This window comes from Acomys russatus, chromosome X (genome assembly GCF_903995435.1).
Source record: "Acomys russatus chromosome X, mAcoRus1.1, whole genome shotgun sequence".
Classification (NCBI taxonomy): domain Eukaryota; kingdom Metazoa; phylum Chordata; class Mammalia; order Rodentia; family Muridae; genus Acomys; species Acomys russatus.
Genome location: NC_067169.1, coordinates 21,495,057 through 21,508,837, shown reverse-complemented (window position 1 = coordinate 21,508,837; position 13,781 = coordinate 21,495,057). Strand labels below are relative to the sequence as shown.

General features: G+C 38.6%; 1 pseudogene; it reads left to right on the top strand.

Annotated features, from left to right (window-relative positions):
• Positions 1-3,120: 3,120 nt before the first annotated feature.
• Positions 3,121-10,594, top strand: LOC127184776 (mitochondrial assembly of ribosomal large subunit protein 1-like; annotated as a pseudogene).
• Positions 10,595-13,781: the final 3,187 nt, after the last annotated feature.

The following is a 13,781-nucleotide window of genomic DNA, read 5'->3' as shown; positions in this document are numbered from 1 at the left end:
TCCTTGCCTCTGCCTCTGGAGTGCTAGGATTAAAGGCATGCTCCACCACATCTCCTGGTTAAGATATTTTTAGGACGGGCAGTGGTGGCACATGCCTTTAATCTCAGCACTCGGGAGGCAGATGCAGGCAGATCTCTGTGAGTTCCAAGCCAGCCTGGTCTACAAAGCGAGTCCAGGACAGCCAAGGCTACACAGAGAAACCCTGTCTGGGGAAAAAAAGATGTTTTTTAGGTCTAGATAGATGTTTTAAGTTGATAATGACAAGATATAATAGATATTGTTTTACATTCAGAATTTTAGACACACCAAGATAGGAAAGAGGTTTTCTTCAACGCTGCCAAATACAATGAAAGTAGCATTTATATGATTCCTGGTTGTTTCATGGTTCTTCTTGATGTAAGTAGTTTATTGTATATATGTGTAATAACATAAATGTATATGTAAAAGAAAAAGAAAGTTAGAGATAATGAAGCTGGGTGGGAAATAAATACTCTATGAACTGTGTGTATGAATTCAAAAAAGAAAGAAACAACCTACAGAATGGAAGAAAATATTTGCTATACTTCCCAACAGGGATTAATATCTAGATTACATAAAGCATTGATTTCATATACATATATGTAGGAAAGTTAGCTGCATATTTACTTAGTTAGCTGTAAAGAAAAATGAAATAATAAATTTTGCATGAAAGTGGGTAGATCTCAAAAGATAATAAGCTACATAATCAAGACTTAGACGAAACTCATATTGTATCTGTCATATGTGGCACCTGGAATATAATTTCTATGGATATTTGAATTGGGGCCGAGTGTGAGTATAGGCTATGAAACTAGTAAGAAGACTACAAGAGGGAGAAACTACAAGAGGTGTTGCGGGTGATCGGGAGGTCAATAGGATGTATGTGACATGAAAGCAGAAAGGAAGCTATCTGTCGGATGGGTGGAAGTGTACAACGAGGAAAACAGGGGGATATGGAAAAATATAGAGAGGAGAATTAACAAATACCAAGTTTGTTTTAAAATGTCATAATGAAACCTAAGATTGTATATACTAATTTATTTTTAAGTAACATGAATACTGAATCTGAAGCAAAAAGAAAGAAAATAACAAAGATGACATAAATAAACCAAAAGGCCAGGCTGGTTGCATAGGGTTGTACGCTCAGCTATTCTGGAAGCTACAGTAGGAGCAGTGTAAGTTTACAGCTTGTATTCAGGGTGAGTTTAAGATCTTTTTTTTTTTTTTTTTTTTTTTCATTTTTTGAGACAGAGTTTCTCTGTGTAGCTTTTGGAGGCCTGGAACTCACTCTATAGATCAGGCTAGCCTCGAACTCAGACATCTGCCTGCTTCTGCTTCCCAGGTGCTGGGATTAAAGGTGTGTGTTGCTACCACCCAGCTAAATTTTTTAAAATACATATTTTATTAGGGCTTTGAGAATTTCACCCAATATATTTGATCCTATTCATCCTCCCTCCTCCAACTCTTTCAAAATCCATCCACTCTTGTCCTCTCACCCAAATCTGTGTTCTTTTCTTCATATCAAGGCCAAATTGTGCTGTCCAAATAGTCTTGGATATGTGATTTTCCACTGAAGAGTGGTCAACTTCTCAGGGGCTACATTGCTAGAAAAAAACTATTCTTTTGCAGCAGCTAACGATGGCAAATACATCTCTAGCTAAGGTAGAACTTCATGCTCAACTCCCCCCTCTATGCTGTAATAACTGGATATATATCATATATATATATATATAAAATGAAGTTATGCCATTTAAGTTGATAGTGCTCCCCTAACAGCAGCTATATTATCTAAAAAGTACACCAGTGCCAGCCATAAGAAAGTTCCCTTTTACTTGTTCATCAGGGGAGTCTAAAAGATCCGCACCCCCCCCCCCCGCCAAACAATATAGGTGATTGTGATTGTCCTTGGCTATGTCCCAAAAATTGAAGCTAAAACTCTGCTGCTGAAGAACCATACACTTCACACACTGGACTTGGAGAAATAGAGCGATACCTGACATAGAACCCTGTCCCTGAACACTGGCGCTCAGAGAATTTGAAGGTACTATGCAAAGTCTCACAGGAAAAATTTAATCACTAGTCTTAAACAGTTGTGATGCCAAGAACAAAAATGTCAATTTTTACCAATTATGCAATAGTGGCACTTACACCTTCCTGGTAAGCAACATCTATCAAATTTGAGTAAGGCCCACTCAAAGAGGGAAATCATAGCTGGTACTAGAAACCTAGCCACTACTCATGGCTGGTGAGCTCACAGACTGTAGAGGAGAAGCAGCCATTGTCACTTACCTAAACCAGCATAATTTCTAATACATTCTGAACATTTACCCTTATCCCACAGATAAGTGTAGTTCTTATCCCTCATCAAAGAAGCTTACTTTTGCAGCAAATAGAAAGTGCTACAAAGAGCCTCAACTGGTCAAAACACAGAGTACCCAACAGCAATTGATACATTTAAAACAACAACACCTACAACTAAGAAGCCATAGAAGAAGGGTAACGTAGATTGGAAGAGCTAGAGGACCTATTGCTAAAGATACCATGCACTTCTCTTTGTTTGTTTGTTTTGTTTTGTTTTATCAGACAGGGTTTCTCTGTGTAGCCCTGGCTGTCCTGGACTCGCTTTGTAAACCAGGCTGGCCTCGAACTCAGAACAATCCACCTGCCTCTGCTGGGATTACAGGCGTGCGTCACCACCACCTGGCTCTCCATGCACTTCTACTACAAACGTAGCAGCTGATGCAGGGGCTATGGAGGAGGACTGCCTACTGCCTTGCTCTCAAGACTTGCTTAGCCTGCTTCTCGCAGAACTACAAGGCCAGGGATGGTACAACCCACAGTGGGCTGCACCCTCCCCATCAATCACTACTTAAGAAAAACTGCTACATTTTCTTAAGGCCTATCTACAAACTGATCACACAGAGACTTTTTTCTCAAGTGAGGCTCCCTCTTCTCAGATGATTCTAGCTTATGAGAAGTCTACATAAACCTATGAACTACCACAACAACCAGAATGCAATGATAATCCTAAAGGTGAAATAGTGGCATTCCATATCTCATCAGAAGCCAAGAGTTCTCTAATTGGACCTAGTCTCCCACAACATGAGGAAAATCATGCCTGGTACAGGAACCCTAGCCAACTACCAGGGTTTAGGGAGGTGATGGATCATGGAGGAGCACCTAGAACTGGCCCTTTTCTAAAGCAGTGTAATTACTAACTGCAGAGAACAAGTCACCCTCTGCTGCCCAGTCCCATCTGCAACACATCTCCTATACCTAAGGCTCAGGGAACCTTGCAGAAGAGAGGAAAGAAAGATTGTCAAAGAGCCAGAGGCCAAGAATTTCTTCTGTTTTGAGACTGTGTCTCTTAGAAATGTTAGGGAAGCTATATCCAGAAGGTCTTAGCAATATGACTGCCTAGACAAAACAAGAATGAGGAGGAAACCAATAAACTTGCTAACATGGAAGAGGGAACATTCATGTGACCCCCTTAACCCTAGATAAAGAACTAAGACAACAAAGAATGCTAAGACTGGGAGAAACAGTTTTCTCCAGTGAAGATTCTACAAACCGATTACGCAATACCAAATTGTCATCCGTGAAATTGTAAAAATCAAAGTAACATGATACACAAGGAGTATAATTATATTTATATAATTATAATTAAGTAATTACTTAGATAAATATCATTAAAATACATTTCGATATATCAAAGTGAAATATATCTCAAACTCAAAATATAATAAAATATAGCATAACATTATACACATAAAATATTGATATCAATTAATTAATGTTATCATATCATATAATCATACTATATTATATTCTGCATATTATAATAAATTATACATTCTGTTCTATGACTTGAAATATATTGATTAATATGTTGATATAATACTACTATATTCTACATTTAAATATGTTATTATATCTTAACTATAAAAATTAAAATTAGGTACGAAAAGGAGATTTAATGCCACATACACAAGGAAAGTCATAACACTGGGTTTTGCTTTGTTTTGGGTTTTTTGTTGTTGTTGTTGTACGGTTTTTGGAGACAGGGTTTCTCTGTGTAGCCTTGGTTGTCCTGGAGTAACTTTGTTAACCAGGCTGGCCTCGAACTCACAGGCATCGGCCTGCTTCTGCTTCCCGATAATGGCGGCGCTGTACCTGGCTCTGTAATTCTTTTTTTTTTTTTTTCAAGATTTATATATTTATTACTACTATGTGCACAGTGCCCTGAATGCATGTACACCTGCAGGCCAGAAGAGGGCACCAGATCACATTATAGATGTCTGTGAGTCACCATGTGGCTGCTGGGAATTGAAGTCAGGACCTCTGGAAGAGCAGACAGTGCTCTTAACCTCTGAGCTATCTCTCCAGTCCCTGCAGGGTCCTTTGTAAGGAGCACTTTGTGTGTGTGATCACCGCGGTAAGCACCTATGCTTCCGGTATGTTAGAGGCCTTGCTTTAGGCTGGCCCGTGATGCTGCCACTCAAAAACCCTTATCGTTTATTGGCAGGTTTAGAATTAACCCCGCCTCCATAACCTTGTCGTTCATTGGCCAAATCCGGTGCTTACGTCATTAGCCTTGTCCAATAGGAAAGCCTGTAAGACTTGCCTCTGGAACATTCTGTTGGCTTTTGTGAGGGGTGGCGGTGAAAGCTTTCTCCCGCTCGTTCCAGTCGTGTGGACAGCTCTGGGACATTAGAGTCGTTTCTCTTCAAATATAGGTAGGCATTTGGTGACATTTTCGTATATCTGTGGTCTCCTGTCACTGATAGTAACCCTCTCGTAGTTTACTCAAACTTGAAACAATTTTTTTAGTCGGCTCTCATGGGTTATATTCAGTATTCCTAAAAATATTATATTTCTGAACCCGCATAATATTCTTTAATGTGATTTTGCTGTTTCGTTCCCTTTTGCTGTGGTGGTGGTTGTTAGATTGTTTTGTTTTTCGACCGCAGGCTTTCTCTGTGTAGCCTTGGCTGTCCCGGACTCACTTTGTAGACCAGGCTGGCCTCGAACTCAAAGCGATGGCCTTGCTTCTGCTTCCCGAGTGCTGGAATTAAAGGTGCATGCCAGCCGGACGTGGTGGCTCATGCCTAGAATCCGAGCACTCCGGAGGCAGAGGCAGGTGGTTCGCTGTGAGTTCGAGGCCAGCCTGGTCTACAAAGCGGGTCCAGGACAGCCAAGGCTACACAGAGAGACCTTGTCTCGAAAAACCAAAAATAAATAAATAAATAAATAAATAAAAATAAAGGTACATGCCACCGTGCCTGGCTATGTAATTCTTTGGTGTTTTGTTTTGGTTTGGTTTTAGAATTATGTATTTATTATTATGTATGCTTTGTTCTGCTTACGTGTACACCTGCAAGACAGAAGAGGACATCTTGTCACATTATAGATACTTGTGAGCCACCATTTAGTTGCTGGGAATTGAACTCCGGACCTCTGGAAGAGCAGACAGGGTTTCTCTGTATAGTCTTGGCTGTCCTGGAACTCATTTTGTAAACCAGGCTGGCCTGGAAATACTGTCTGTTTGCTTTTGCCTCCCAGGTGCTGGGATCAAAGGCTCTAGCCACCACTGCCTGACTGCATTTTGTTTTACTATTTTATCCTCTAGTGGATTTATTTTTCTTTTTTTCATCTCTCATGCTTTTATTTATACCTCTGACTTAACTCTGACCAACCAGGTTCCAGATAAGCTTCCTTCAAAATTTGGTTCATATCAGCATTGTACCTTTGTAGCTTTTCCAGACGTCTGCCCCTTCTAACCCAAACTAAGTCTCTTTCATTTGTTGCTTTTTAATACAGATTTTGTGTGCATGCGTGCGTGCGCGTCTGTCTGTGTGCAGCAACAATGAAAAGAAAGAGGAGGTTTCCCTCAATCACAGACATAGGGGAGGGGAGAAGGGGGGAAGCGGGAGGGAGGGAAGAATGGGAGGAAACAGGGGAAGAGCTAACAATCCAGATGTAATATGAATAAATTAATAAAAAAATGGGGAAAAAAAAAGAAAGAAAGAGAGGCTATTAATTTGAGGGAGAACCAGGAAAGGAGAAATGATGTAATTATATTATACTCTCAAGAAATAAAAGATAAAAAAATGGGAGGGGATGAGTTAGTAGGTGCAGAAATAAACTGACAAATAATAACCTAGGTTAAACATACTACTCGAAAGTAAAGAAGTGTGAAAAATATGGCAGAATCTCTTGTATATGTGCTTCAAGCTGCAGTTTCTAGGTTCTAACCCTGAGTTACTTTCAGAATGCCTGCTGTTACCTATATGATGCAGTGTCACCTAATTTGTTGTTGGTTATCTTGAGGTTCTTTGAATAATAGTCAGGCCCCTAGCGGTTTTTTTGTTATTAGGTGTGGGGGTTTTTTCCTGCAAATTGAGCTCTGTATGTAGTTTGCCAGTTCTACTAAGTTGCCTGATCTTTTCTTATTGATATGCGGTAGTTCCTTATGGGGTCCTAAGGCTCTTATGCAGTTGTAAATCCCTTGTGCATTCCTGAGTCCTGTATATCTTCCGGCTTTTTTGTCCTATAAATCTTCCAAGTATTTAGTAGCTTATTTCTGGCTTTTATTTACAACATTTTGTCATGTCTGCGAGTACCCATGCCTTTTTTAATTTTACGTGATCTATTTTTTTTTCTATTTCTAGGAAATCCTTCCATAGTCCAAGGACATAATGTAACTGTTTCTCTGCATTTTAAAAAGAATTTTAGTTTTTTTTTTTTACACTTGTGTCTTTATTTATAAACCAGTATTTACTGAGGCTCCACATTTTTTAAGGCAGTAGGAATATCTAATTGAAATGGATAAATGCCAATCTTCATTGACCATATCATCAAATGAGCATAAATAACAAATAATAGTTTTATAGCATGCTAGGGAATGAATGCTTTGATAATATGAATAATATATGATTATATATGATATATATATATATATGATAGCAATGAATGTGTTGATAATAGGATTTATATGTGGATTTGTGTTGTTCTTTGCTTTCCTCATTAATAACAGTCTTAGTCATATTCTAGTTATTTAACTATTTGTCTGGTAGGACAAATCCCTTTACTGTGCTTTCTTTCTGTAACTATAAGTATTTGCATTTCCCTGCAATATCTGGATTAACTTTTAAAGGTTTTGTTTCTATAACCTTGGGGTTTTTACTGAAATATTTAATTTTCAGAGTATAATGCAAAACCAAGATTTTTTTATATACTGAGCTTTGCAATATATATGTATGGTATATAACTTCATTATTATCGTTAACTTTTTTTTTTCTTTCCTGTCACTTTTATTTTTAATTTATTTTTATTTTTTGTTTTTTGTTTTTGTTTTGTTTTGTTTTGTTGAGACAGAGTTTCTCTTTGTAGCCGTGTCTATCCTGGAACTGGCTCTATAGACCAGGCTGGACTTGAACTCTCAAACTCTCAGAGATTCACCTGCCTCTGCCTCCTGAGTGCTGGGATTAAAGGCGTGTACTACCACTGACTGGCCTTTCCTGTCATTTTGGTAGGAGGCATTACTGATGAAAAATGTGTTTTGGTTTTCGATATAATTGCTCCTTTATAGATATAACTGTTCTTTCTGAATACCACTTTACTGCATCTCAAAATATTATCTTAAAAGCTATTAATACAGCCAGACAGTGGTGACACACACCTTTAATCCCAGCACTAGAGAGGCAGAGGCAAAAGGAGCTCTGTGAGTTTGAGGCCAGCTTGGTCTACAAACCAAATACAGGATAGCTAAAGCTACACTGAGAAACCCTGCCTGGAAAAGCCAAAAAAAAAAAAAAAAAAAAAAAAGAAAAGAAAAGAAAAAAGAGCCATTAATACATATACTTTGTACATGATGGAAAAAAATCCATTATTATTTTGGGGCCTAGAATATGCTGTCATTTTCATTATGAGTTCTTTCAGTAATGAGCATTTTATTCATAAATTGGTTTTAATAATGTATTTTTGTTCATCGTGTATGTAATATATGTAATAATGGCTTTTAAGATGATACTTTAACTTGTATATACAATGTGAGCTAATTAAATACAGCCTTCCTTTGTTCACTCACTGTGTCCAACCTTTCCCAACCTTTGGTTGTCCCTACTTTAAGTTTAGGTAAACAGTTTTGGCCCCCACGTTTGAAAGAAGACATATGACACTTGCATTTTTTCCTTTAGACTTAACATAATGTACTCCAGTTTCCAATCACTCATTCAGTGGGAAGACTTGGAAGACTCAAAGCAATATTTTTTGGCTTTTTTCAGTGTCAGCAGTGAAGTATCTGTGTGTTACAGATTAGTCAACGGTTTTAAACTCCCACTGTGACCTAGTTCATGTTAATTTTTTGTAAATCCTTAAATACGATGTATTTTCTGTTTCCTGTCACTATTTTTAATTGCATTCTTTAAAGTTTCCCGTTATTTTTCTTCATCTGTACAGAAGAGGGGGTTTTTAATTTTCCTGTTTGTGTAGATGTCTGCTTGTAATTTTATCAGTCTTGCTCTAAACGTTTTATCTAGCTTTTCCATATGTTCCAATACATAGTTTCTTTATTTTTATGGAGTATCCTTTTTTTTTTAAATGAAAGCGTATTTGTGTGTGCTTGTACATGAGTGTGTGTGTGTGTGTGTGTGTGTGCGTGTAAGTTTATATGTACCTCGTTTGTGCTAGGTGCACATGGAGGCTAGAGACTATTGAATCCTCTGGAACTGCAGTTGTAGGAGGTTGTGAACTGCTTGGTGTGGGTACGAGGAACTGAACCAGATTCCTCTAGAAGAGCAATAAGCAAGTGTTCTTAATTGCTAGTCCATCTCTTCAGACCTGGAACATCCTTTTTATTGTTGATATAGCGTACTTTTTATTGTATTTCTCATTATTAATATTGCCACTTGTCTTATTTCTGTTTTTGTATAGCTTTTTATATGTTGACAGTGCTCTGCCTGCATTTCTACCTGAAAGCCAGAGGAGGGCATCAGATCACATTGTAGATGGTTGTGAGCCACCATGTAGTTGCTGGGAATTGAACTCAGGACCTCTGGAAGAGCAGACAGTGCTCTTAACCTCTGAGCCTTCTCTCCAGCTCCTAGCTTTTTTCTTGTTAAGTACTGTTACCTGCATATACGTATTTTTTCTTTTTTTAAAGAGCTGTTTATTTTACTTATTGCCTATGAGTGCATTATCTGCAGAAGAGGGCATAAGATCTCATTACAGATGGTTGTGAGCCACCATGTGGTTGCTGGGAATTGAACTCAGGACCTCTGGGAGAGCAGGTGGTGTGCTGCTCTTAACCACTGAACCAACTCTGCAGCCCCATATATGTATTTTTTTTTAATATAGGACATGATAAAGATCCCTAATATTGACCTCTGGCCTCCATATGCCTATGCATAAGCAAGTGTCCCCTCAAAAACAGAGGAGTGCATGTTAATACACACACACATATACATAAGAAACATACCTACACACACATATACACAGCCTACTGTTTGGTTTTTCAAGACAGGGATTCTCTGTGTAACAGCTTTGGATGTCCAGGACTCACTTTGTAGACCAGGCTGGCCTCAAACTCACAGCAATCTGCCTGCCTCTGCCTCCTGATTGCTGGGATTAAAGGCGTGTGCCACCACCGCCCAGCTACAGACTATCTTTTTAATAGTTAATGTTTTGCTGTTTTTTTAAGGGTAGCTTTAATAGTCTATAACTTAATTCCAAAAATATTTTTAGTTGTGGCTATGGTCTCTGCTGAGGCCTAGGGTGAGATGTGCAACCCTTGTGGTGGCTTGGGCTTCCCGAGGGGCAGTGACCTGCCTGACTCTGGCCTATATCAGCCTGACCAGGTACCCCTGGACATGATGTGAGGCCTGCACCGTGAGCCTCAGTAGGAGGAGCGGACTGATAGTGATGCTCACCTGCAGGTTGGCTCCACATATCACACTGCGGCCAAGTATGGATGTGCTGGTTTCACCTCTGAGGCAAGAAAATGTAAGAGAGATTTGTGTGAACAGGGTTCCTCCAGAAAAGAGATATGCAGACTACTTCGTAATTGGCAATGGGGACATCAACCTGATGCTTACAAGCCATCTAGAAAATATATTATTCCTGCTACATCCTGAAATGTGAAGATTTCATTTCTTGAAGGAAGGAAGGACACTGATGACTGACTGGCTGGCTATGTGTAACTTTGGCAGTATGGCATGATCCATTTGATCCTTCCAGAGACCAGAGTAACTTACAAATTAGAAAAATTATGGACTGGGCGGTGGTGGCGCACACCTTTAATCCCAGCACTCGGGAGGCAGAGGCAGGCGGATCGCTGTGAGTTCAAGGCCAGCCTGGTCTACAAAGTGAGTCCAGGACAGCCAAGGCTACACAGAGAAACCCTGTCTCCAAAAACCAAAGACAAAACAAACAAAAAGGGGGGTCAGAAACTGCGGACTCTATGTGCTTTTGATGACCAGTTAGCTCAGAAAGGAGCCGACCTGAGACATTACCTGAAGGCTTCATTCTTAGAGTAAAAGGTGACACTTCATCCTTGACTCCAGTGCAGTTGAAATGAAAATAAAACCAAATGAATGTCTTTCATTCTTTAGGCATTACTGAGCTATCTGGAAATGTAGGTCCTATCTCTCCCAGCTCAGTCACAACCAGTCTTTTCTATTTCCTGAACACTCACGCCGGCTATTGTGCAGAGAGTGTTGGTAAATTAACTCGCAGACCACGAACCAATAGTTCAATCCCAAATTGCAGCACACTGTCTTTCCTCTTGGGAGCCTAGCAGGATTAACCCAGGTAGCACTGACTTCATGACTAACTCAAGCGCACTGCTCAGATTATTAACTTTGTTTAAATGCAAGGCTTGCTTCCCATGGGATGGCTGCAGCTTGAAAAAGCCCCACCCACATCAGTCCCCTGCCCCCCAATCTTGTGTTTCCAGGATGAGTGAGTACAGCAGTAGTAAGTAATAGGACATTTTTCTAGGTTAGGATCTTTATAACCCTTCCAAAATACTTCCAGTGGTAGAAGAAAGTAGAATTTTAGAGAAAACTATGCACAACTGTAATTCTTAGTTCATATTAAATAGTATAATCAAGGTGCATATTAATAATCAAAGTTCACATTAATGTACCAGGGACTGGAAAAAAGTAACCTTCCAGTAGGTTTGCTACCCAGTATAAGATATACATTCTTTTAAAAACCTCAAGAAAACAAAATGCAGAAGCTGTGGCAAATAATAAAAAGCTTTATTCTGTATCAGGGATTTTGAAAGATGAAGTTGCATTTAGGGCACATTATAGACTAGAAATGATTCATATATGGTCAGTGCAAATTCAATTATAGAATTCCTCTAAGTAGCAGATACTCCAAACTACTTAGCTCAGATGAAAGTAAACCATCACTTACCACACTCAAAAAGCTAGATGAGCCGGGCATGGTGGTGCACACCTTTAATCCCAGCACTTGAGAGGCAGAGGCAGGCGGATCGCTGTGAGTTCGAGGCCAGCCTGGTCTACAAAGTGAGTCCAGGACAGCCAGGGCTACACAGAGAGACCCTGTCTCAAAACAAACAAACAAACAAACAAAAAGCTAGATGTGAAGCATGGTAGAATTGAAGCCAGCAGCTAGAAATGTAGCACCTTCCTGTTTAAAAACAAAACAACAAACAAAACCCACAATACTGGAGAAAAAAAATCAAATATCGAGGAAGAACTCTGACCTTAAATACATCTCTGAATTCCAAGCAGTTTCTGTGTTTTTAAGCAATTTAAATTCATTATATGAAAAAAATATGAATGCTAGATGAATTGGGTTGTTAAAAGGGGTATGTTTTGGGTAAGTTGTAAAATAAACTGGTTTTATGGAAAATTTTAGGAAAAATCTTTTGATAATCTTGGTTTTACAGAGTGAGGTTAATTTTTTTAGATTATTTTGTTTATTAATATATTTTTCACTCATTTCAATTATCTTGTTTACTGTTTAGCATCTTCTCTCTTGGCTTCTTAGTCTCTCTATTCTGCTTTGGGTGTTATAAATGACATTTAAATTCATCCTATTTTGAACTTAAATAGACAGATAAATGATAGATGGATATAGATACTTTTATAGAGAGATATATTAGTAAGCAGGTACCAAACTGCAAAATTTCTACCAAAGCCTTCTTCAGTAATTCTGTCCTATTAACAATGACAGAGTCCTTAGTGTGTCTGAACTGACCATATAATGCTTCATTATATTTTGGATATTTTTATATTTTTCCATTTTGAACACAGAATATTAAACATAGTTTGCTGGTTGTTTCATTTTCTCTGTTTTCGTTTTCTTATGGCTACAAAATTTTTATTGCGTATCTTTGCATGTAGTGGTCTCTAAGGAACCTCTCTGACAAGGTCTTTATTTTGTCCTCACACCTGACTAATTTAGAAAGTACAAAGATCTAAGTTATTTTATTTCAATATTTAAAATATTTCCAGCATCCATTGTTACCTTCCTCAGTCTAACTGATGGTCCTTTAAGAGATTTCTTTTAATCTTCAGCTGGTTCATAAGATTTATTGTTATTGTTTGTTGTTATTGCTATATAATTTATTTACATAAGACACAAGCAATCCATAACAATAGAAGGTAGAAATAACCTGCAACCTAGGAGAAGGGAATATGGTGAAAGCATGGGGGAGGGAGAATGGGAGGACACAAGGGATGGGATAACAATTGAGATGTAATCTGAATAAATTAATAAAGTTAAATTTAAAAAAAGAAATAGCCTGCAAGAATGAGTGAACAGAGACTACAAAAAGGATTAGAAAATCTTCTATGGTTAGATAGATGTTCTAAAAGTTATTCTGGATGGCATTTTCATATATGTCTCCATAGCCAGGTGCTGGTGGTGAACACGCCATTAATCCCAGCACTCGGGAGGCAGAGGCAGGCAGATCGCTGTGAGTTCAAGGCCAGCCTGGTCTACAAAGTGAGTCCAGGACAGCCACGGCTGTTACACAGAGAAACCCTGTCTTGAAAAAGAAAAAAACAAAAAAACAAAAAAAAAAAGACCATATATGTATCCATTTGTCAAAATTGATCAAACTGAATATGTACATTATATGCATTCTATATGTATTATTTCTAATTTTAAATGTGTAAGAAGGCAGTACTACTCTGTGGTAAGTGTCCTGCACAGAGGTCTCAGTACCTTCTGGGATAGAGTGAAGCATTCAACTGTCATCCTGTAGCAAGGTCTCAAAGTCCGCATGAACTATTGGGACAATTCTTCAAAGAAAAGAAGTATTGAGGCCTGCATGTTCTCCAAATTATACAGCAAGTTTGCATCGCACAGAGCTACAACCTCCATTGTCATCATCATGTTGTAAAATAAACTGGTGGCTTTATGCCTGTACTCTGGCTTTAGCAATTAAAGTCTTAACACCATTGACTAGCCTGCTTCTGACACAGCCTCCGCATCAATATTTACTATTGGTGCACTGCTGCATAAGAGTAGCTTTAATTGTCTCTAGTTAGGTACACTCTGCTGAAGTCTGGATTCTAATGGCAGTAGAACAGAATTTGCTCATCATTGTGACGTAGTGCATTTCAAACAATCCTGTAAATATTGAGAGAAGATTATTTTAGATAAATAACATCTCAGAAATAGAATGTATCTGGCCTCTGGGAAATTCTGAAGACCAGTGTGCCCCCATCCACTCTTCCCTATGTTTTTTTTTTCCTTGATGTTATGAGATTTTTATTCCCTGT